At 37.8% G+C, this 24,162-nt stretch overlaps 1 protein-coding gene across 5 annotated transcripts in view; it reads left to right on the forward strand.

The window, feature by feature from the left end:
* Positions 1–24,162, forward strand: part of NAALADL2 (N-acetylated alpha-linked acidic dipeptidase like 2) — an 880,805-nt gene that overhangs the window by 779,640 nt on the left and 77,003 nt on the right. The window lies entirely within an intron of this gene.

Consider the following 24,162-nt stretch of genomic DNA (forward strand, 5'->3'; position numbering starts at 1 on the left):
AATCAGCATTTATTATTTTCATCTTTGGAGACATTTATATCTGTCTATGAACTAGAGGGGTAGGAATTAGAAATATAATAAATTCATAGTCCTGTAATTTTCAATTACGTGTTATAACTCTTATTCTTAAAAATCCAGAATAAAATTCCTTTATTCATTCATGAGAAAAAAAAATCACAATTTGTTTAGATATTACTGCATGAGCTGAATGTGTAATGCACTTGGGGAAACATATAACAAAATAAAAAAAAATCTCAAAATAAATCAATATAAAGTTAACAAGCTGAGTATAATGCCCTTGTGTTTGCCGGAATACAAGTGGATGAAATCTTAATAGGAAGCCCAGAGAATTATGAGAGGTGAGTAGGTCTCCAGAAAGAACACTGAAAGCATAAGATACGACAAATGGGCATGTCTGCATAACCAAATATATTTGAAGGAACTTAATTCAGTAACCCATCACAAACTCATACTGAATTCTTGTTTATCAGAGAAAGAATATAAATATCTATCTGTATATCATAGATGTAGATATAAATACAGTTCCAGATACAGATAAGTAATTTGATAAATAAAGCAGATTATGAAGTTGGGTATTGCAAATTGAAAATTTTAAAGTAAGATGTAATTGAAAATTAATAAAAATAACTATCATTTATAGATTATGAAGACATTTTCAGTGCAGTGTGTTCCAAAAATAGTTTGAGCAATACCAGTATTTCCCAGAAGGATAAACTGTTCTTTGAAAGATGATCATGATCTAATCATAATTTTCTAGAAATTTACAAAAGAAAAAATAGTCATATCATTATTATTTTTTAAATATTTTATTTATTTATTAATGAGAGACACACACACACACACACAGAGGCAGAGACACAGGCAGAGGGAGAAGCAGGCTCCATGCAGGGATCCCGACGTGGGACTCGATCCCAGGACCCCAGGATCACACCCTGGGCTGAAGGCGGTGCCAAACCACTGAGCCACTCGGGCTGAAAATAGTCATATTAATCTATGGTCACTGATCATAGATTTTTCTAAGGTACAACTATTTTCCAGTTTGTTCCATTTACCCTGAGGATGTATGAACGATGAGATGATGATGATGATGATGTAATGATCAATACCTGAAACATAAGGAGCTGTAGTGTACTCACTATTCCAAGTGCCATATATGTCTTAGCAATTTTAATTGATAACATCTTAGTGGTAGACATTATGTCATTGCGGTCCAGAGAGATCAAATGTCCTATTACTAATTTCCATTAAATATGTTGTTTATTCATATACTTAGGAGTATCAGAATTTCTGATGACATTTAGCGCTTTACACAATAGCCTTACCTAATCTAACAACCTTTGAGGCAGAAGGGTCAGAGATGATTACTGACTGGTTTCAGGTTATGGGCCTAGCAAGTAGAGTCCAAATAGTTGGTCTAGGCCTGTACTGGTTCCATGCCCTTCACTGCCTTAATATTTGTTCTATATATGACTCTGGAGAGTAACAGGATTCTCAAAGCACAAATTAATATTCCTCATGGTTAGGAATCCTAAAATTAAGATCCTATATGAAAGTTCCGTCAAACAGGATGGAATGACTTTACCATGATGAAGACTCTATGGGTTTCCTCGCATGACAAATTAATGAACACTTCTTGTTGATGCCGTGAAAGGAACCTAAATAATGTCGGTTTTTTCTCAGTATTTGTTTTCCCGATATGTATTGCATTTCATGTGAGGAATTAGACATCATTTTGAGAGGTTAACTGCATTTTTGTGTTGGGAAAAAAAAAAAAAAACAAGGTCATTGAGTAATATTTTGGATTCTTATGTTAACATGTTGTCAGTAGCTTAGCTAAGATGAGAGAGGCAGAGCTGACTATTAACTGTTCAAGGAGCCAATGAAAGCCACAAGATCTAAATGAAAGACTGAAGCTTCATCACTTACAATGATGATACAAGCAAGAGTTTTAAGAGCATGGAGAAGACCGACTCCCCCTGTTCCATTCCCCCCCCCCCCCGCCCCCGTAGAAGGGTATACTGGTGAAGGGTCAGGAGGCTCAGCACCCACACGGAAGTAGTTTCACTGTTGAGGGAGCTCAGAAAAAATGCCTGGGGCGGTTGTACGGACCTTGAGGTCAAGAAGAGGGCAGGCAGGGACCAAGAGCTAGGAGAGGAAGATATTGGGCATTCAGAGAGCGTGTCTTCAAGTCTCCCTTTTTTCTCTTTACTATCTCCCCGCACCATTGTCGTCCCAAGAAGTAGGCCTCAGCAGAGGGCCCTAAGGGACCTGTGCCCAAAGCCTCAGATGAAAAGGCCTAGGAATAAAGGCACCTGGGCTAAGAAGAAAAACCAAAGATCAAGGCTGACAAGGTGGCCCGAGTCCCCTTCATGGAGTCCCTTGGGGGACTGCGATGCCCTGGCTGTGCCCAAGTCTCACGTGGTGAGGACGCTTCCTGACAGAAGAAGCCGTACCAATTGCTTATGTGCAGGCCTGAGAAGTCACACAAAGGTTTTTAACCAAGACTCAGACTCCTTACACAGGACCTCAAGTATATATGGTTGGTCAAACCGTGCATATCACATGCTTATTGGGTAAATGCAGGATTATCCTTTCTAGCCACTGAGAACATTGCTAATGAATCCTGCTACAACTTAGTGCAATTTGCCAGATAAATTGGCTTAAATGTTTCCTCTGTTCTTGATGAAGAAAGCTGTGCTAATCTCTGATATTTAGAGAGTGGTCATTGTGACATTTGTGTTCTTTGCTCTGGCCTTTTTCCAAAATCTCCACAAACTTCTCAGGCTAAAAGAACATGTGACTTTGAAATGCCCTGTTACCCAATGGGCATTATTAGCTTTTATTCCAAGAATATTTATTATGCCTTCTTCTCCTGTCATCTTTAGCTTCCTTTCCTCTTTCCAATTCTAAATTTCTTCTTTGGAATTATCACCAACTGAATTTAATTGCATTATTAAACAAATATATTGAAATGCCCTCCAAAAAACCTTGGGGCTTTAGATCTTCCTACACTGAGAATTATGTTGAGAGAAAAATTTTAGTATATATGCCAATGTGCAGAGAATACAGATATAGTGACTATGTAAATATGTACAGAAGATTTAATTCCATAATCCATGGCACCTGGGAGAATTTTTATTCCAGAATACTCTGACTTGTGACTACTCTGACTTGTGACTTGCTCATATTTGGCCAATTAAAACTGTAGCTATAAATATAAAAGGTAAAACAGTCAGAGCAGTAGTATTGTGCCTTTAGACAGATAAGGAGGTGGAGGAAAAATATCCAGGGCCTTCAGACTATAGTCCCACATCTAGGAAGAATGAAGAAGATAAATTATTTTAAGAGGGTCAGAAGACATATACTGTGATTACATAACCTTATTATTACACAGCAAACTTTAGAAAAAGGTATTGATTATGCCAAACATGGTCATTTAAAATAGCTTCAAATTGTCCTTGATGCTGTTTTTGTGTTTTGTTTCATCTTAACCCGTCACATGATATTGCTCCGGGATTGCGACAGAGCTCAGGACAGAGGATCCAAGAATGCTGAGTCATGAAATCAGAAAGGCAGTGAACATTTAGAGAACCAAATATGGGGTGGGGGGGAACCTCTTACTATGTACCTCCTCTGAAACTTCAGAAAATGAATATTTAAAATCTCTTTGGAATTATTAGAGGAAGGAGATTAGGATAACATTGGCAATTGAGGAATGATAAGTGGGAATTAATTATATTAACAATTTAGGGTGGATAAAAGCATCATTCCTAGCATTTTACTGATCAAGCTGCCTGTATTATTTTATTTTAGTGTAAAAATAGTGGTAAGGTTTTTTTTTTTTTTTAAATCGATTTTCTCATTAACACAGTCCTCAAACTCTATTTTCTGTAATAAGATCTTAAATACCTCCACTGTCAGTTTTCCTATGTTAGTCATTTTTTAAGATCCTAACTCTCATATTTGAGAAAGGCCTATTATTGATCTACAAGTTGCCTGTGAAATATGCCTTTATACCTGGGCTTGGATCACTTTGTAATAATTGCATTTATTGAGTTACGGCTATGAATTACACATTTTATATACACTATTTTATTCAACCTTTGAAACAATCCCATAATAAATATTATTATCTACATTTAACAACTGAGGAATTTGAGGTTCAAAAGAATTAAGGCACTTGCCCACGTTTTGCACATAGATTATGTCACAGGATCGGTACTCAAGACACATGGAAGGGTCGGATATTTCAACTTGTTTAAAATGGAAAATGGGGAAAAAAACACCTGAGGTCCTGAGATGGGTTAAACTTTTACAGCTGCACAACTTTGCATACCCTGACCCACAGTGTGTTTTGGGTCAGAGACATGGAATCATAAAATAGGCATTATCTTGATGTGAATTTTAGCAGTATCTTACAGAGATACGGTTCCATATCTGTATTTCTTTCTCAGCTCCAGTGAAGAACGTAATTTTCATGGAGAGACTTTCAGTTTAATTTACTGGGACACCCTTCAGGCTTGCTCCCATGTCTTGGAAATATTTCTATCTTGCTCTCTTGGTTTCCAGGTTTTTCTAAAATGGTACCCGATTCAGAAATCGTTACTTATCTAGAGCAAAAAAATACTATGGAATACAAAAAGGACTTGCTAACTTTGCTATTTAAAGCACAGGGCATAACACTGGGCTAAAACACAACATTTATCATGTGATAAATCATGATTTTGTGTGTGTCTAAGAATATGGCAATTTTTGAATTTGGAGTTCTCTTCTATTTAACATTTTAGTTATTGATTATTAATTATTTAACTATGATAATAGTTTGTGATATCTAGCCAAAGGAATCTGTCTGTATTGCTTACCTTTCTCAGTATTTTTCTGGCTAGTTGACTTTTATTTTTTAATCAATTTGCAGATCACATCTAGTTAAACAAAAAGCGAAAACAGAACCGATCTTTCATTAGTTCTATTGGTGTCATGTGAAATCTGTTTTTACTTTACATTGAAAGGATGCTTTTGCTAAACTAATCTCCCCGCTGCCCCCAGAACATGGTATGTCTTCATTGTGTTCAAGGCATCCTTTGTGTCTTTTCTTACTATTTGAAATTTTTTTTCATACAGATACTGCCCATTTTCTGTTAAATTTATCCCTAGGTATTTTTTTCCTTTCTTTTATAGTTCTGCTTTCATTATATGTAATGGTTAGTTGTTGTTAATGTGTGTGCATATCTGTGTGTATACGTATATATACGTGTATAATTTCTATCCCTAAAGCGTTTCATATCTTATGAAACTATTAATTTGGCAACTAAAGGTATTAACTGAAATGCTTAGCTTCTTTAACATGTTTAATTAATATTAAGTTTTCCACGTTTAAAACCACATCATCCATTTCCCTCTTGCTTGTCAATTTTTATGTCCCTAACTTACCTCTTTTCTAAGTGTAGGCTAATGCCTACAGGAAATACAAAAATAAGAGTGCTGATACCAAACATTTTGACCTATTTCTGGTTTCAGTGTGACTGCCTTTAGTGTTTCCTCATTACACATGACTCTGTTTGCTAATATGTTAGATCGGATGTTTGCACTAGCGTTCATAAATTAGAGTGGCTTGCATTTTAATAATATATTCTTTAGAGGGCTTAAGGTCAATGTTAAACTTATATCATAAAAATGATTGAGAAGTTTTTATTTTGTGTGTGTGCTCTGAGACAGTTGGTCGATACTGAGATATTGCTGGTGTTTATAGGACGTGGCTTGTGCATTCCAAGGCAAACCCCCTCACCTTCAGGAATTGTATTTTGCCACTAGTTAAAAAAAATTATTTGAGTATCGCTGACACACAGTGTTACATTAGGTTCAGGTGTACCGCCTGGTGCTGCAGCGTCTCTGTACAGGATGCTGTGTCACCACAAGTCAGCTCCCAGCTGTCACCACACAGTGCTATTACCGGCTGCAGGACCTGGGCCGCACCTCTCATCCCTGAGACGTTCATTCCATAACTAGAAGCCTGAACCTCCCGCTCTCCTCCATCCATCTTGCCATCCCCAGAATCCATCCTCTGCTCTTTGTTCATTTATTTTATTATTTTTAAAGTTCCACTTAAAAAGGGAAGCCATATGGTATTTGTCTCTCTTGGTCTCACTTCATTAAGCATTGTACCTTCTAGATCCATCCACCGCTGAGGCCTCTAACTACTTTTCCTAGTTCTTTTCTCGTTTATTTTTGTAGAATTTTTGCTTAATCTCAGGTGTAGTGGCCCTTCTAAGAATGTTTGCAATATGATATTTTATGTCCCTAGGACTTTACTGGAAGTGATGCTTGTAGGTTTATGTGCGTTGACTTGTCTTCCTTGCTTTCCTTGCTTTCCTTACGGTTACCTTTCATTTTTTTCCAGAACTTACTTATTATGACTTTACTTACTGTGACATTCTGAACTGCATCTTAAATCATGTACAGCTTGTGCCTGGAAGTGGAAGTTTACTAGCAGAAGAGCTAACTGCCTTTGTCATAAGTTAATTTCTGGTAAATGATGGGATTCAACGGTGGACAGTGTGGTCAGCTCGCATATCTGTATTCATTGCAGCCCTCACCCATGGCAGTCCTGAGGTTTCCATGAGGCTGATCTCACGATTTATTTTAGGTACAGCTCTATTTGGTCTAAACTAGTGAGGGTAGGTCCTTATCTGGGCCATAGTGATTTTTATTTTCATAGAAAGTCACTATAATCAGATTTTTATTTGTGGTTAGGAATCCAGAGGTGGATGAGGAAGAAAAGACTTTCCTTCTTTCTGGATCTGTATTAGGATATTTTCAGCCACCTTCCCATCATGAGAGAAATTTGAGGGGGAAAAAAAGTCTTTGGTGCCATCATTGAACAATGGAAACAAAATAAACCATCCCTTTGTTGTTTGAGTCTTTCATGAATATTTGCTAATAATAAATCTTGCATAAGTCAGTTTTTTGAGAGAGTACAAACTTAGCTGTCCAAAAGACCCTTTTCATTTCTGACACCAATTACAAGTTTGGGACTCCCAAGATCCCCCCACCTCTAACACTAATTACACGTTTGGGTGTCTCCACAATTTCATGTTTAATAATTGAGTAGAAGACTCACTGAATTCACTGAAAGCTTTTAACTCACAGTTAGTTTATCCCAGTGAAAAGATGGATTAAAATCAGCCCGGGGAATCCAGCCATGGAACAGTCCAGGCATTTCTAAGTGTGGAACTTCCTGTTGTCCTCTTCCACTGGAATCATGGAGAATGTGTGTTACTTTTCCCAGTAACGATGTGTGGGAATATGCATAGAACATGTTGTTGCTTACCAGGGAAGCTCACTTGATCCTAGATGTCCAGAGATTTTATTGAGGTTCCATCATTTAGACATACTCGTCTACCCATGTGTTTGATATCCATCTCCAGCCCCTCCAGAGGTTGAGCTGATCCCATACACTTAAAATTGCCGCCTTAACTCACATTGTTGGACTATGGGGTATGACCAGCCCCCTCCCTAACTCACATTGCTAGGTCATTGGGTATGACCCCAGGTACAATCAAGGTACAATGAAGGTATGACGTTCCAAGAACTTAGATATCACCTACCAGAACTAGAGTGCAAAGTCTAGTCCTCCCTTCAGGCAAAATTACATTTTTTACTACATGGTAGCCAGAGATGGGGGGTTCTGTTCTTTGAAACGTGTTATACTTGATACACAACCTGACTAGAGTATATATTAGGGAAGAGACTGATAAGATACATTACCGCAGTTAACTTTTGGGGTAGTTCCAGTTAGAATGGAAATATTAAGATTTGGTTAAAAAAAAAAAAAGGGGGGGGGAAGATTCTCCACAAAGTGGAAGGATTTCTCTCACAAAATCTTTTGAAACATTTCCTTTTCAAAAAATAGGATTTCATCTAAAATTATCTAATTTGTTAACACATTATTCTATATCTTCACTGCTGATCTCAGTAGATATTTGCATTTTGAGAAGATAATTTAAAGATGACCTGATACTGCCCTGTAGGATTCAATGTAGAGGTTGATAGATGAATTCTTGATATTGAAAGGTAAACCTTAAATGGATAGGAAATAGAGCCAATCCTGGAAGAAATACCCACTCATTCAAAAAGAAGGATATAAATCATAACCCTCTCTACACGTGTTAGACAGGATTACAAAAATAAAATCAAACAAAAGACAATGACCCCAGCCCCACAAGACAAAACCGCTCCTTAGAGTTTTGTGTTTAAGAAAATAAGATACAGATAATCTGTTATTGCTTGGATTAGTAATACGTTTTGAATCAAGGTAGCAAATTAACAGTTCCTTGGGAGCATAGTCACTGAACTAATGTTTGTTGCCCCCGTCAAAGTTTTTCATATTTAACACCAAATCAAGAAATTAACACAAAAAGACCCTATGTATGCATGTACTCCCTACCTTATACAAGAAGTAATAAAGGTAAAATTATAAAAATATATACAATGCAAGAAAATAAAATTAAATAGAGGAGAAAATGGGCATGAAAAATTAAATATTGGGAAAGTATTAGAAATGTTAAATCAAAGTCAGATGTTAGATTAGTATATAGAATGTGTGCATGCTCCCCGATTAGACTTGGTTAGTCAGTGATGAGTAGAAAAAAAAAGAGTAGAGGAATATAAGTGGTTAATAATTACAATTAATTCTGGGCATTTGAACTGTTTTTAACGTTTTACCTTGTTGTACTAAATTGTCAAATAAAAGATGCTCGATTATTCAGAGTCCACTGATGTAGGTATCTATTTCTGATTAATTCATAAATCCATAGAGGTAAATAAAATTTTAAATTGAAATGTGGACAATATTATATACAAGACATACTTTTAGCTACATGTTAAAGAAACTAAGGCAAATATTTAAAAAAATGAAAGATGTGGAGGAACTATGTGCAATCTTTTTTTTTCCCTTTTTCCTCTGCATTTTTAAAATTTCCCTTAGTGTGTATATCATTGGAATTAAAAAGTAAACTAGAGGTGCCTGATGGTTCAGTCTGGTAAGGATTCCACTCTTGATTTCGGCTCAGGTCATGACCTGTATCGTTTTATAAAACTTAATCTTCTGCCCATGACATAAACTTTTCCAAAAATTCCAACTGTTTTGGTAAGCAATAATAATATCAATTATTTGGTATTTGTGCTGTAACAGCCAGTCTTTTAATCAGGTTATTCTTCTTTTAGAGAAAATATTGAATGCCACAAAAACAAATAAATACCTTACAAAAACATTACACTTGAGAAATGTATTTTCTATAGGGTTGTGTAGGAATTAAAAAAAAAAAAACTCTAAGAAATATATTCAGAAGTTCTCTTGGTGAGTTAAAGAAAGTAAATTCTAATATATCTGCAATGAATATATAGTCATCTCTTTAGCTTTAGTTCATATTCCATGAGTTTTCTTTTTTTTTTTTAAAGATTTTATTTATTTATTCATAGAGACAGAGAGAGAGAGAGGCAGAGGGAGAAGCAGGCATCATACAGAGAGCCTGACGTGGGACTCGATCCAGGGTCTCCAGGATCACGCCCTGGGCTGCAGGCAGTGCTAAACCGCTGCGCCACCGGGGCTGCCCCTTCCATGAGTTTTCGCTTGTTCCTGCAGACATGATAAACATGATCCAAAACAAAGTGACAAATCAATCCACTTCCACAGTTTATCTAATTCCTTATTTTTTTTTAAATATGAAACCCTTTTTAAATAGGGAAACTATGTTTTTTTCTAGTAATTAATGCATGCCTAAGAAGTGAAAAAATAAATCATAAAATAAATAAAAGAGTATACACAAGGCATATTCTTGAGAGCAGACATGATCATTGGTGTGAACATATTGACTGGACAGTGGTAGAAAAATACAGTATAAAATAGACTGAAGTGCTTCATGATCGTTGTCTAGGAAAAATGAATTTCAGTGGCCATGCACAGTCGGTGGGTTTTAAGAACTCCAGTGCTATGCACTTTGTCTCAATATGTCTATTTTGTATGCAACTGCAGTTTCTCTGAGATAAGGAAGGAATTAGCATTGAAGAGAGAGGAGAAAAAACTTTGAAGAAACCTGTGTGAGCTGTCCATATCAAAACCAAAATGTGAAATCCTGACTGTAGGGAATCCTTTTGGTACCATCTTTGAGTCCATTATCCTTTGTCAGTATTTAATAAGAGAATTTGCCTTCACTGTTCATCCATCAGATTTTTAAAAATCTGCTAGAAACAGAGAATCAGGTAAATACATGATTTAATCCAATGACAGGGCCTTCCCAGTACTGTGGCAGAAAAGCTTTTGGGGACTTTCATCAATGTAATTGGTAAACATAAAATTAGATTCGGTACGCTGTTGTTAATGAGCAGTTTCAACTTCATTGCAGTTAGACTTTCTGGGGTTTGCTGTGTGTGCATTGCCTAATTTGATGTGCTCGTGGCAAGATCTGTATAAATACCACCTCCCCCCACCCCGCAAAAAAATCCAATCTCTGGGATAATTGAGCATTTTTGTACAATACACACTTGCAATTTTATCTAGAGTGATTTTTTTTTTCAATTATACATAAACCCTGGTTTCCAACAAGATCCCTTCAGGTTTTAAACAGGGACTTTTTTAATTTTCCCACTCCTTCCATCAAAATACTCTCAAACTGTAGACTCCACATTGTAATTTTGTTGTTGAAGTTTACTTTCCAACATCTGTTGCAGTGATTTTCTCAGTGACGTTTAAAAGAATACTTGTTGAAAAATGCGCTGCATTCTTAGCGTAGTGGCATATGCTGAGCCTTCGCAGGCGCAGTTAGCACCCCTTTTAATCTGTGCAGGTGCAATTAGTTCCATTGGTTCCTTTAGTATCAAAGCCACTATCATGAACAGACACTATCTTTTTAGTAACAGTACTGGAAAAAAAATTGGATAAAATAATTTTTTAAGAACGTTTCCTTCAGACACCATAACACTTGCAAAAATAGATTTAAACACACAGGAGATATTTTGAGAGCGCTTTTTGAGGAATAAACAACGATATGTCTCTCAAACTTGCAATAATTAAAGTTAGTAATATCTGATACTCAATGCTCCACTGATGGTGATACCTTTCATCAGCAATAATTAGTTCACTGGTCCCTGTTGAAAGTAAAAAGGTAATATAATGTGATAGCTCAAAAGAATAAAAAAGAGAGAAAGCCGATAACCGGCCATCTCATCTAGGTATACAAAATAGAAAACAAATGACACTACCATCGTTATTCTCTGATCTTGGTATTTCTAAGTCTGCCTCTGAAAGAAGAGAATGTTGGACCATTCTGTAGTTTGGTCATTTTTTATAGCAAGAGTAACAAATATTTGGGTTAATCTCCAAATTTTGAGAAAACCAGTTTGATCCACAGTGTTCCCAGGGAACACTTCTTCTCCCAAAACATTTATTTAAGAGATTTTACTGATGGGATCCCTGAGTGGCTCAGCGGGTTTGGCACCTGCCTTCAGCCCGGGGCGTGGTCCTGGAGACCCGGGATCGAGTCCCACATCAGGCTCCCTGCATGGAGCCTGCTTCTTCCTCTGCCTGTGTCTCTGCCTCTCTTGCTCTCTCTCTGTCTCTCTCCTGGATGGATAAATAAAATCTTAAAAAAAAAGAAAAAAAGATTTTACTGAGCACCTACCATATGCAAAGAAAGCACTTTGTTAGATGCTACAAAGATAAAACGAGCCAGACGGGTTGACAAAGTCAGTATCCTGGGAGGGAGCAGAGGCTCACATACAAAGCTGTGATATAATGAGAAACGAGTCCATGTTATGAAAGATAATCTAAAGAAATAAAAGGGACTCCAGGAGGGGGGGGTCTTTTCTTTGTGTGTGGTTATTGTTGTCGTTATTTTGTCTTTGCCCCCAGCTTGGAGCATCACTGGGAGCTCCAGTTAGCTAGGGCTCGAGAGCACAGATCTAGGGAATAATCGAGCGAGTCATCACTCCAGGGAGAGGGAAGAGTGAACCAAAAGCCAGAGATGTGAATACAGGGGATGTGTTTGCGGGATACAAAAGTGGTTCGTTTCACCAGACTGTAAGGAACCCAACGAGGGAAAAATAAAGGATAATATAAAAACTGAAAAGGTGGGCTTGAGATATTCTTTTAAGGAGGCAGTCTCCTCACCAATGGCTTCTGGCCTTGTCTGAGGCCAGAATCGGTCAGGAACACCTCGGCCTTCAGGTGGCTCGTGGAGGCTCCAGCGAGGACTCTGGAGCTTGTGCACCTGCAGTGCAGGCCGGTTGCACGCTCATAGGTACGCCTGCTCTCACGCCTTCGAGGAGCACATAGAGGCTCTTATTTCCGCACAGTGCGTTACGGATGGGGTGGGCTAGCTACTTTCTGCCAGGCAGCGGCTCACAACGTGTTGGCCTTCAGGTCATGCAACACATGGCCTGGGAAGCCGTGTTCTTTTTGCCCCTCAGATGCACAAATTGGGTTGGAATCGTGGAGTGACTCCAGAACCGGAAGTAGGATTTGTCTTTAAAGCTAATCTGCCCACCGTTCTGATCTCAAAATTCTGTAAATCATAAAGGTCTGAAGGCCAAGCTCTTGACTGAAGTGAAAACATGACAGCAAATCTTACTGATGAATAAGTCAAGGCAGAAAGGAGTAGATGATATAGATATAGATATAGATATAGATATAGATATAGATATAGATATAGATGATATAGATATAGATAGATATAGATATAGATGATAGATATAGATAGATATAGACAGAGATAGATCTAGATCTAGATATAGATATAGAGAGAAATTAGACGAAAATAGGACCTAAGAAGATTGATTGTGATGAATGAGTGATGGGCACCCAGAAAGAGGAGTAAGATTTTTATATCCTTTAGGAGGTAAGTAGAGCTACCCTTTTTAATACCATACAGCATAGACAGATTCCTTAAAAATTAAAATATATGGACTTTTGACATATTCTGTGGTATGTTCCATGAATTACAATCATTCAAGACACAAGCACACCCATTTATCCACAGGAATATGAAAACCTCTAGTTTCACAATCTTCACGAGAGCAGGGAATGCAGTCAAATAATATTTGGTCTCAAAGATCATAAGGCACAACATTCTCATTAATTCAAATATGACTTCAAATACATAGTTACAATTCTGCAGCGAGATAGAAATGAAAATGCTAAGAGCGCTAAGCACACATACAATGGCCTGACAGCAGTTCAGAGGCATATATAACCACACACAAAGCTCAAACTGTAATTGTTAGAGCCCAAAGTTTCAGATTTCTGGAGCCAAATATCATCTGCAGAGAACCACCATACAGAACCTCCGCCAAAGTGCGATTTTTCTTTCTATTTTCAATTTTTGTTTATAGTTTTTGATTACGTGATTAAAAAGCAGGATTGTTTCAATCAAGGAAGGAATATTGTAGCAAAAGTGTCCAGGCTCCAGCTGTGCAAATTTGCCAGAAAGATGTGATTTGAATCCATTAGTCGCATTTCAAAACATTAGAAGATCCTCAAAACAACACTGAAGACAGTGAATGTTAACTTAAAGCCCCGCATATAACTGTTCTGAATTGAGTTTTGATGTTTTTCCCTATGACCCGCATAGATGACAGGCAACAAAGGAGTATGAATACAGACCTTGTCTTCTCCAGTGGTTCTCTGTCTTGGTTACTAATATCCATGAAGCATGGAGTAGTTTTTATTTATTTTTTTATTTTTTTAAGATTTTATTTATTTATTCATGAGAGACACACAGAGAGAGAGAGAGAGAGAGAAAGAGAGAGACAGGCAGAGGGAGAAGCAGGCTCCATGCAGGGAGCCCGATGTGGGACTCGATCCCAGGTCTCCAGGATCACGCCCTGGGCTGAAGGTAGGCGCTTAAACCACTGGGCCACCCGGGCTGCCCAACATGGAGATGTTTTTAATCTTAATCTTCATTTAGGAATAATACAGGGCATGAGCTCTGCGTTTAGGAATCTGTCTGGAGTCTTCCACGGAGATTCTATAAGGTGCTCCGGCCCCACCATCCTACTATCTTCCATGTCTACTTCAGAGGCTAGAAATTCCCTTCCCCTAGAATTACCCACAAGCAGATTAATACTCCAAAATTTTGGCCCAACACAAATAGATTCTATTCAACAAGTATCTATTAAACATTCACACTTTGCCCTTTCTGGAACTAGACGAATTAAATACAGGATTATGATAGAAGACACACACACACACACACACACACACACACACAGTGTAATTATTGAGTGACAGAAAGTTATTTTTACATGCCTTAATGCATATCACAGGATTTTTTTTTTCTTAGCATCGTCATTATTGTAATAGATTCTTTTAAATAATTGATAAATGCCAAATCCTTCAATTCTGTGTGTTAAGACATTTTAAACAATGTTGTGCTTGTACTGTCAGACGACGGGAGATTCAAAGACTTCGCACAACGTCTAAGGGCATTTTCTATAGTCCAGTTAGGATATCAGAGACAGTAAACTTTTATTTTGGGATTTTGGTTTTAAAGATAAAATCTGTTGTATCAATTTTCTACCTTCAAATAGATTTATTGTCCTTCATTTGTGATCAGTTATGTACTGCTGTCTTGAGAGCAGAAGTGAAAGTGTCCATGAAAGCCTTGCTTTATTACAAGTCTCGCCTGTTGGATTATGTTTATTCCAACTGAAGTTCAAATGTGTGTAAAAATAAGCCTGGCTTTTAAAAAAAAATGCTAAATAAGTTTTTTCTAGCTTCGACTGAGGTGCTTGATTGGAATAAATTGAGAAGTACCAATATTGTCATCAAGCCAACTGCATAGGAGTTCAAAAAAAGTTCAGGAAACTTACATGAATGAGATTGAAGATAATAAAATCTCAGGGCCCTGGGGACTCTGTGGTTGAGCAACTGCCTTCAGCCCAGGGTGTGATCCTGGGGTCCTGGGATCGAGTCCCGCATCGGGCTCCCTGCAAGGAGCCTGCTTCTCCCTCTGCCTGTGTCTCTGCCTCTCTCTCTCTCTCTCTCTCTCCCTCTCTCTCTCTCTCTCTCTGTGTGTCTCATGAATAAATAAATAAAATCTTTGAAAATAAAAAAATAAATAATAAAATCATCTTCATTCAGAGGAAAAGCCTCTTGAAGAAAATATAATTAGAAGACAGATTTTCCTTTAGGAGCAGTTACCCAAAGCTGTTCCCCTAAAGGTAACTGTTCTGAAACTCTTGAAAGAATCGGAGAAGTACTAAAGATCTTGATGCTCTTTGCAGGGAACGTGAGATTGGCATTATATGTGACATTTCAGAAGTCAGAACTTTCACTACCTAAAATTGCTTACGGGAGGAGGAAAGAAGTATGAAAAGAGAGTATGGGATCATGAGTTTTTAGAGCAACCTTAAAAATTTCATCAACCTTCCTAACTCCCTAGAGGAAGAAATTATTGCAAATGATATAAAATAAACTCCAATCTGTATTTCATCGTTCCTTCTAAACCCACTCTTGTTTATGTTTTTGTACTTAATTCGGTTGCAGTTGATTAAAATCCTTCTATATTTTTATATGGGATGCATATTTACCTTGAAAAACGATGTAAAAGCAGTGCCATAGTTCCTGAGCCTTGAAGTGTTGTGTTGGCTACGCAAGCAGTAAGGTGTCGTCTAACACACAGAGTGGCGTTGCTTGGTGACAATGGAAAGGGGATAAGGGGTATGAGATAGGAGTCTTCAGGAGGCTTTAGGGCGCTCCAGGCTAAGCAATATTGGTCACGGTTGCTACTGGGGAAATATATGAAACGCCCCAAATGAAGACAAGCAAAAGCTATTTATCCCAACTTGCTATAGCAAGGGAGGCACCCGTCATCCTTGCCTTTGGCAGAGGCTCCTAGGTAGACAGACGAGCAGTCGTAAAGCAGGGAGGGCTTCAGGTGTGTCCTGCCTGGAGGCCGTAGACGTAGGGATGCTGGAGGCATGCTCGCTGGAAGTGGGCGTCCTGTAGAGCTTAGCAGATCATACTTGACTTTTCCTGGTGGATCCCATGTTGGAAGTGGGGGCAAAAATTAGAGAAGCTGTCAGGTACTAATTAAAATGGGCCGTTTGAGGGTTGTTTGCTACAGTAGTTGTTTGGCTTCCTGGGCTTGCTGTGGTGGATTGTGTGTCAGTGTTTACTTGTATATACATGGCCTTGGCCTTGTCTATTCAGTCTCTTGTGTCCCACGTGTGCATGCAATAAGCAGCTGATTCCATGTCGGTGTGTATCAAATATCACACATCCCAGTGAAAAATTGCACTTAAAAAAAAAAAAAAAGAAAGAAAGAAAAATTGCACTTGTAGACGTGGGAGGGAAAACTCCCAACCGGCCAGTTGACTGTGGTTTGGCCATGTTAGACGTAGGAAGCAGAATGAAATCGCAGTGTAACTCCGTGAGGAACAATGGGTGATGTTAATATCATGACTGTATTTGTAGAAAAAGAAAAAAATATATATATTTCTGAGGTCTAATTTTTCTTGTAAGTAGTGGCTCCATTTGCATGGCATATTTCAAAAAAATGTGGTTAATGCGATAGGATTATTTTAATTGAACCAACTTCCTCATTTAGGTGACATGGACCACACATTCAATTTTTCTATCTTTTTGTTTCAGATTGCATGTTTTTCAATTTTATTATATGCTTCTATTTTTAGAACTAGATGACTACCACACTAATTTACCCAAATTTCAATTTCCTGAATAATGGACTTAAGCTGCCATGAGAGCTAATGTATTCAGCTAAATTTATTAGGCCCTCCAAATCTCCAATATTTATTTACAGTTTCCTCTGAGGTTCTTTTCCTTGAGAAAATAAATTATGAATATGTCAAACATGCTAGTTCTAACATTTAACAAGATAATAAATGGCCTTATGAAACTGCACTAAAGAAAAGAAATACAAAGCTAATCTTGTAATTCTTTTCTAACGGTAGTTTATAGAGGTCTGGAGTCAAAGTTTTGGTGTTCTCTCTGCGCAGGTCACAAAGCACAAAGGACACCGTTATTCAAAAATGACAATCTGTCCATATACCTTAAAAAAGGGATTCTCACTGAAGTATTTGGAAGGTTGAGTTAATGCTGGGATTTCCTTCAAAATAAATCATCTTAAAAGTGTTGATTTTACTTTTGTTACCAAATAATTCAATCAAAATATCGTTAGAGAGTACCTACTGTGTGAAAGGTGTACTAGGCTTTACGGAAAACAGGAAAACAAAACAAAACAAAAACGCTGCAACAGCCATCGCTCACCGCAACGCAGAATAACAAAAAGTACTTGAGTAAAAAAAATAAAAAATAAATAAAAAATACTGTATTAAAAATGTCAAATAAATCTGTCCTCTGTATTTCACTTATGGCTTATTATAAGATACTTAATAGAATTTGTCTTCCAACCCATGGAAGATCCTGTTACTAGTTTTCAAAATGTTCCTAATGTTAAAACCTAAGGTTGCTATGAACTAAGCTTTTTTCAGTGGTCAAGGATGCATTTAAGAAAAGCAGTAACTTCATTTCTATTTCAAGAACTTAGGGAATCGGCCTACGTGCGAAATATATATTATGAATTCAATTGTCTGCAAAAAAAAATCTCTAGAAGAAAATATTGGGATGGGCCAAAAAGAGTAGATCCTCAGGTTGTGTATTTAAATCTGAAAAGAAACACGGTGGAGAAAAGAAAAGAAAGCAAAATAGAAGTGGATGTGAGGTGTTTCTTCTAACTGGAGGAGGAGGAGGATTCCAGCAGAGTGCTACAAAATATCCTGCAGAATATACTTGCTATGCTTTATCTCCTGTATAAATTATTTTAATTGAAATTAACCCCACAATTGGCATGTCTTTTGAATGTTTAGGGGGAAAAAAAGTCCCTTTGGAAGTCTGATCTAGGATTAGAATAATAATCGAATATGCTAGAACTCACAGCATTCCTCTTACAAATGACCCAATATAATGCATTCTTGGACTCTTGTTTTCTCAGCTCATACACAGATTTCTTTGTGTAAAAGACATTTCTCTTGCAAGTGAATCATTAAAACTTGGGTATAAGTAGGGTAATTGTAAAATGCTTCAGGAGGTCCATCAAGCTGTCTAAAGGCCCCAAGGTGCTATAACATCAGACAGCATTGTTATTTTTTACTAAAGAGAAACTGGACAATCCCCATCGCATGTACTGGAATTAATGCTTTCTTCAAGTACTTTCCTTACCTTATTATTTAACCTAAGTTGATAACTGAGAGCTAAGTACACCAGCCTGTTTACATTTTCTTTTTTTTTTTAAATTTTTCATCTCTCTACTTGATGTGATGAAACATTTTGTTTTTATGTCATTTTTCTTAAAATGTGCCCATTCAAACAGGCTGTTATGATATGGGTTGGTCTAAATATATAATTGACTTTTTTTAGATGGGTGAGGGACAGAGGGAGAGAGAGAGAGAAAGAGAGAATCTCAAGCAGGCTCCATGCCCAGCATGAAGCCCAGTGAGGGGCTCGATCTCACCACCCTGAGATTTTGACCTGACCCAGAATCAAGGGTCGAGCAACTGAGCCACATAGGCACCCCTTAATTGACTCTTGGGTTACTTTTAGAAGTTCAGAGCCAAAAAAATAATTAAAAAAAAAAAAAAGAAATTCAGGGCCAAGCACAAATACGATTCTGATTTTATTATCACTGAAAAATAAAACTAAGTAGGTTTGGATTTTTGGCTTAAGAAAGAAAATAATTGTGATGACTAGTGTCTCTATGAAAAAAAAAAAAAGTTTGCCTTTAGTCTATTCCTTTTCTAAATGCATTTTCCCCAGGGCTCCCTAGAATCACTTCTTGACATTTGTAAAATAGTGTTCTGCTCCAGTTTTAGCCCCTAATCATGTGGCCAATGTCAAGCAAATCACTTCTCAGGGACCCAGCAAGAACTCCTCCTCGAGTGCTCACTCTGGGTCATAAGTTGTGTGCCAAGGGTGTTATGTCATAACAAAGGATCCATTTTTGAAAATTCTTTCCAGGCCACTACGTGCCTACTTTACACATATGTTCCTTAATTTTTTTTTCCTACCCAGTTATCTTATGACGTAGGTGCTGTTATACCCATTTTATAGATGTGGAAACTGAGGTTTATAGAAGGTAAGCTGTTTTCCCTCAGTCACAGAACTAGGGAGTTACAGAATAGGAAAAATGGGAATTTGTCCTCAACATCTGTCTCTAAAGCCCATTTTCTTAAACATTATGATTTGTGATTTCTTCCCCCCTGCCCCGTGTGAATTATAGGAGCCAGGCTGTGCGAGATTCTCAAATAAACAAGGATTTCGTAGAAGTGCATTAGAATAGATCGACGGTCCCAAGGGTGTGAGAAGGTGGTCCGGGAACCAGTAGCATCGGCATCACCAGGGAATATCTCAGAGATGCAAATGATCTAATTCAAACCCAGACTGAACCTGAAACTCTAGGTGTGAAGCCAGCAATTTGTGCTTTAACGAGGCCTCTGGGGGATTCCACTGGTATGGAGTGTAAGAGCACTGCCTTCAAACCAAATTATCTGTGCTTAAATCATAACCCTAATATGTGTCACGTTAGCTGTGTGACTCAGGAAAATACCCTACCTCTTGCCCTTCTCTCGGTCCTTCAGCCAAAATGCAGATAGGGTCGTCTTGCCTCATAGGGTTGTGAGGATTGAGATATTTAGTCTATGTGAAGTGCTTAGCACAGTTCTTGCAGTACACTAAAGACTCCTTAATATTAGCTACTATTATTTAAAAGTGGGGCTGTGAGCTGTGAGAGGAAGGGTTTCCTCTGTCCTCTGTCATGAGGTGCAAACATCTGAAAGGTCCTGAAAGATCTTTTACCAGAACCATAAAAAGAGTATGTACCAGGCAACTATGTAAAGTGTTTTTTTTTTTAATTTCTCTCTAAATTCCTTTACCCTGTCCTGACTCTGTTCTTCATCTAAATCCCAGATGTACCCTAACTTCTCACAGTCTTTCTATACAAAATCTTTCCTCAGGCAAGCATTTGCTTTTCACTGATCTGTACCTTAGATTCCTCAAATCTTTAGAGTTGGGATATTTTAATGACTTTAAGTATTACAGAGCATGCTTATATCCCCTCCCCGTGTTCTTTGAACAGAGATTTCTGTGCTAATACTCACCTAGATATTGAGGTATCAAAGCTGAATGAGCCCCAGAATCTGGCCCTGAAAGCTGGATTACGTGGGTGACTAACAATTCTATTTAACCATGCTGAGAGATGTGAGAACATTGGGCGCGAATGACTGTGGGAGCAAATGAAGAAGGAACAACTGTACCTCAGAGGGCTGGTGCTAAAACCATCTTCTAGATGACAAATATTTGCACATATATATATGAAAGATGGATCTGAGCCTGCGGTGGAAAGACATTTCGGGTGCAGGAAACAATTTTTTTTCTGAGGCGTTTGCTTACAAATCTCAATAATCTGGAAAACTGTATCTGGTTTATCTGGAGAGAAAGAGCAATGGGAGAAAGGCAAGAAAGAAAGAAGAAAAAAAAAGAAGAAAAAAAGAAAGAAAGGAGGGATCCCTGGGTGGCGCAGCGGTTTGGCGCCTGCCTTTGGCCCAGGGCGCGATCCTGGAGACCCGGGATCGAATCCCACGTCGGGCTCCCGGTGCATGGAGCCTGCTTCTCCCTCTGCCTGTGTCTCTGCCTCTCTCTCTCTCTCTCTCTCTGTGACTATCATAAGTAAATAAATAAAAAAAAAAAAAGAAAGGAAAGAAAGAAAGAGAGAGAGAGAGAAAGAAAGAAAGAAAAAAGAAAGAAAGAAAGAGAGAGAGAGAGAGAGAGAGAGAGAGAAAGAAAGAAAGAAAGAAAGAAAGAAAGAAAGAAAGAAAGAAGAAAAAGAAAGAAAGAAAGAAAGAAAGAAAGAAAGAAAGAAAGAAAGAAAGAAAGAAAGAAAGAAAGAAGAGTGGGAATCATGAAAGGATGTCACATTAACCTGCTGGAAGTTTAAGGGCTGATTTTATCCTAATTTTTCAGGAGACGAAAGTGAGCAGCCCAACTGTCCATGGATAGATGAGTAGATTAAGAAGAGGAGGTGTGTGTGTGTGTGTGTGTGTGTATTCATATATATGTATATTATTCATATATATATGAATATTATTCAGCCATAAAAAAGAATGAAATCTTGCCATTTACAACAGCATGGATGGAGCTAGAGGGTTTAATGCTAAGTGAAATAAGTCAGACAGAGAAAGACAAATACCATATGATTTCACTCGTATGTGGAATTGAAGAAACAAAACAAATGGCAAAGGGAAAAAAAAAAAAAAGAAGAAGAAAGATAAACCAAGAAACAGACTTTTAACTATAGAGAACAGACTGATGGTTCCCAGAGAGGAGGTCAGTGAAGGGATGGGGAAAAGAGGTGATGGAGATTAGAGAACACTGTTACCATAATGAAAAAATAAAAAATAAATAAAAATCAGGAAAAATAAAATGAGGCCCAGTGAGCATAAACGACATGGAAAACAAACAGGAGAGCCCAAATCCGAGGCCAGGTCTTCTCGCGGCTCCCCTCCTGTGGCCTCTCTACTGCATTATATACTTACTTAGTATTTCCTTCATCAAAAAAAGAAAAGGGATTTCCTTAATCAAAGTATAAAATCACTCATTTAGAGACAAAGCATTACACTCTGGTCCAATGTATGCTGAAGGGATCTTCTTAACAGAGCACGTTTCACCTGTGACCTGATACTCCATCTGCTCATAACGAACCATTACCCCGGGTGTGTCTTGGTGCTTCTCCTACCAACACGACAGGAAGTGAGGAGAAAGGGAAGAAAGGAAAGAAACTGATTCATTGCCTACTATGATTCAGGGACTGTTCTGGATATTTTATATGTTCTGTGGTTTGAATGCTCGCAGCACTTCTTTAAGTTAGCTATTATTATCCACTTTTTATTGATGAAGCCTCTGAGATTGAGATATAAGAAACTGGTCCAAGGTCATGCAGCCAGTTACGTGGCAAGCTGAGCTTCGACTCTTAGTCTGCTTGGCCCAGACCAAAATCATTCCATCTGCTCATCCGTCTCTGTCTCTCATGAATGACGTCACCATGAAGCTCAAAACAAGGCAAATCAGTAACCTAAAAACAGTTTAGATTGTGTTGTTAAGAACGGATCTACTTAGGCCAAGAGAGTAACAGTACATTTTCAGTTCAATCATATAAATGACCTTGCATTTTGAATAGCTTTTGGATTCCAAATTTACAGAAAGAAGAAGAGGTCCAGGGAATGTATGGGTGACAAATAGGCCATGAGGCAGCATGAAGAAGAAACGCTGTGTGGACAGGAAGAATTACGCTGTAACAAACGGGGGATGTAGAACCCCTGGTTCTCCAGGGCTTCATTTGCCTGCTCGAATTATATTTGCTTTGTGAATGTACCCAACACCCATTCCTCCCTGCTTCCCCAAGGCACAGTGTTCCAAATGATCAGATTTCATTCCCAATCTCAAATATCTAAACATTTAAAAATTACCATTGTCGACCAAGCCAACTTCTAGAACACATTTATACTTCATTGGAGGAGACAGTTAATTCAAAGCATCCTAGGCGGGAATCCATCATGTTAGATTAGAGACTGTTCTCCATCAAAGGAAGATGGCTCCAATACCTGTTTGAGCCTCATCCAGGCTTCTTCACGAATTTTAGATACTCAAGTCAGTTCTTCGGTGTTTTGCTACCTTGTTTCAGGACCCTGATCATAGGTGTGATATCTGTGATAAATATTTATTACACAAAGGTGGAAAGTGAGGGAGCTTAAAAAAAATTGAGTACCTGTTTAGAGAATCATAAGCAATTCTCTATATTTCTACTAGAAGTGGTTTATCTTGCTGAAAGCAACAATTACTTGATTACTGGACTGTATGCCATGTGTTCGTTGGAGTAAGAACAAAGAAACTTGTCATTATAGTTTTTTATTAGCCAGTAATTTTGCTGGGAGATGAGCTATAAATCACTTAGACTAGGAAGTCTTTTGTGACTATTTTTTATTATTGAAAACAATACTAAAAATTATAAGCACATCTGTTGAATACTTGCAGACGTTTTTCTAGACCAAGGCAAGAGAGTAAATATTTTGACTCTGTGAACCACACACGATCTATTGCAACTATTAAACTCTGCCGACACAAAGGCAGACAATATGTAAGTGAATAGATATGCCTGTGATCCAGTGAGGCTTTGTGCACTGAGGGTGAAATACAAATGTCATATCATTTTTACATATTATGAAATATTGTTCTTTGATTTTTTAAGCAGTTAAAAAAACAAAAACATTCTCAGTCCATAGTCCTTACGAAACCAGGTAGTAAATTGGACTTATCTGTGGGTCATAGTTCGCTCATCACTGTTCTAGACATTCACTTTTTTCATCTTAAACTGTATCATTCATCTTGAGGTAAATTTATTATCTTTACTGCATGATGAAAGGAAGTATCGGAAACACTTAGCTGACTTGAACCTTGCATAGCAAGGCAAACCTTTGCCAATTCTCTTGACCTCTCTGAGTCTTCGTTTCTGCACATGTAAACTGGGGAGGAGTACCCACATTTATCGTAGCATTTTGGAGATTAGAACAATTTATTTATTCAAGCACTATTTAATTCTTCCTAGTTGCAGACTCTTCCCTGAAATGCTCAACTTCAAGGTATGCACAGTATACAAAGAAGACCTTGCCATTGGCCGTATGAATCTTACAGTTAAATTTAGAAGATATACAAGATTAAAAATTATAATAAAACACGGAGAGTGCTTTGAGAAAATTAAAAAAAAAAAAAAAAAAGATGTAGGCCTAAGGGAAAACACAGCACAGATGCCTATATCAGTTTTCAGGAAAAGTCTTCTTGAAAAATAATAGTGTCGAATGGTACGGTGAAATAATTTACCAAAGTGAAGAAGTGGGGAAACAAAAACATTCCAGACAAGGGCAAGGCTATGGGTAAAGCCTGGAGATGAGAGACAGAGTTAGCCCATTAAGAAAATAAAATAAGTTCAGTGTGTCTAGGACTAGGGACTAAGACATAAAGCAGAGTACAAGAGAGAATGCTAGAGAAGTGAGACACAAAGGCACATTAATAAGTTTAGACAT

This window comes from Canis lupus, chromosome 31 (assembly GCF_048164855.1).
Source record: "Canis lupus baileyi chromosome 31, mCanLup2.hap1, whole genome shotgun sequence".
NCBI classification, from domain to species: domain Eukaryota; kingdom Metazoa; phylum Chordata; class Mammalia; order Carnivora; family Canidae; genus Canis; species Canis lupus.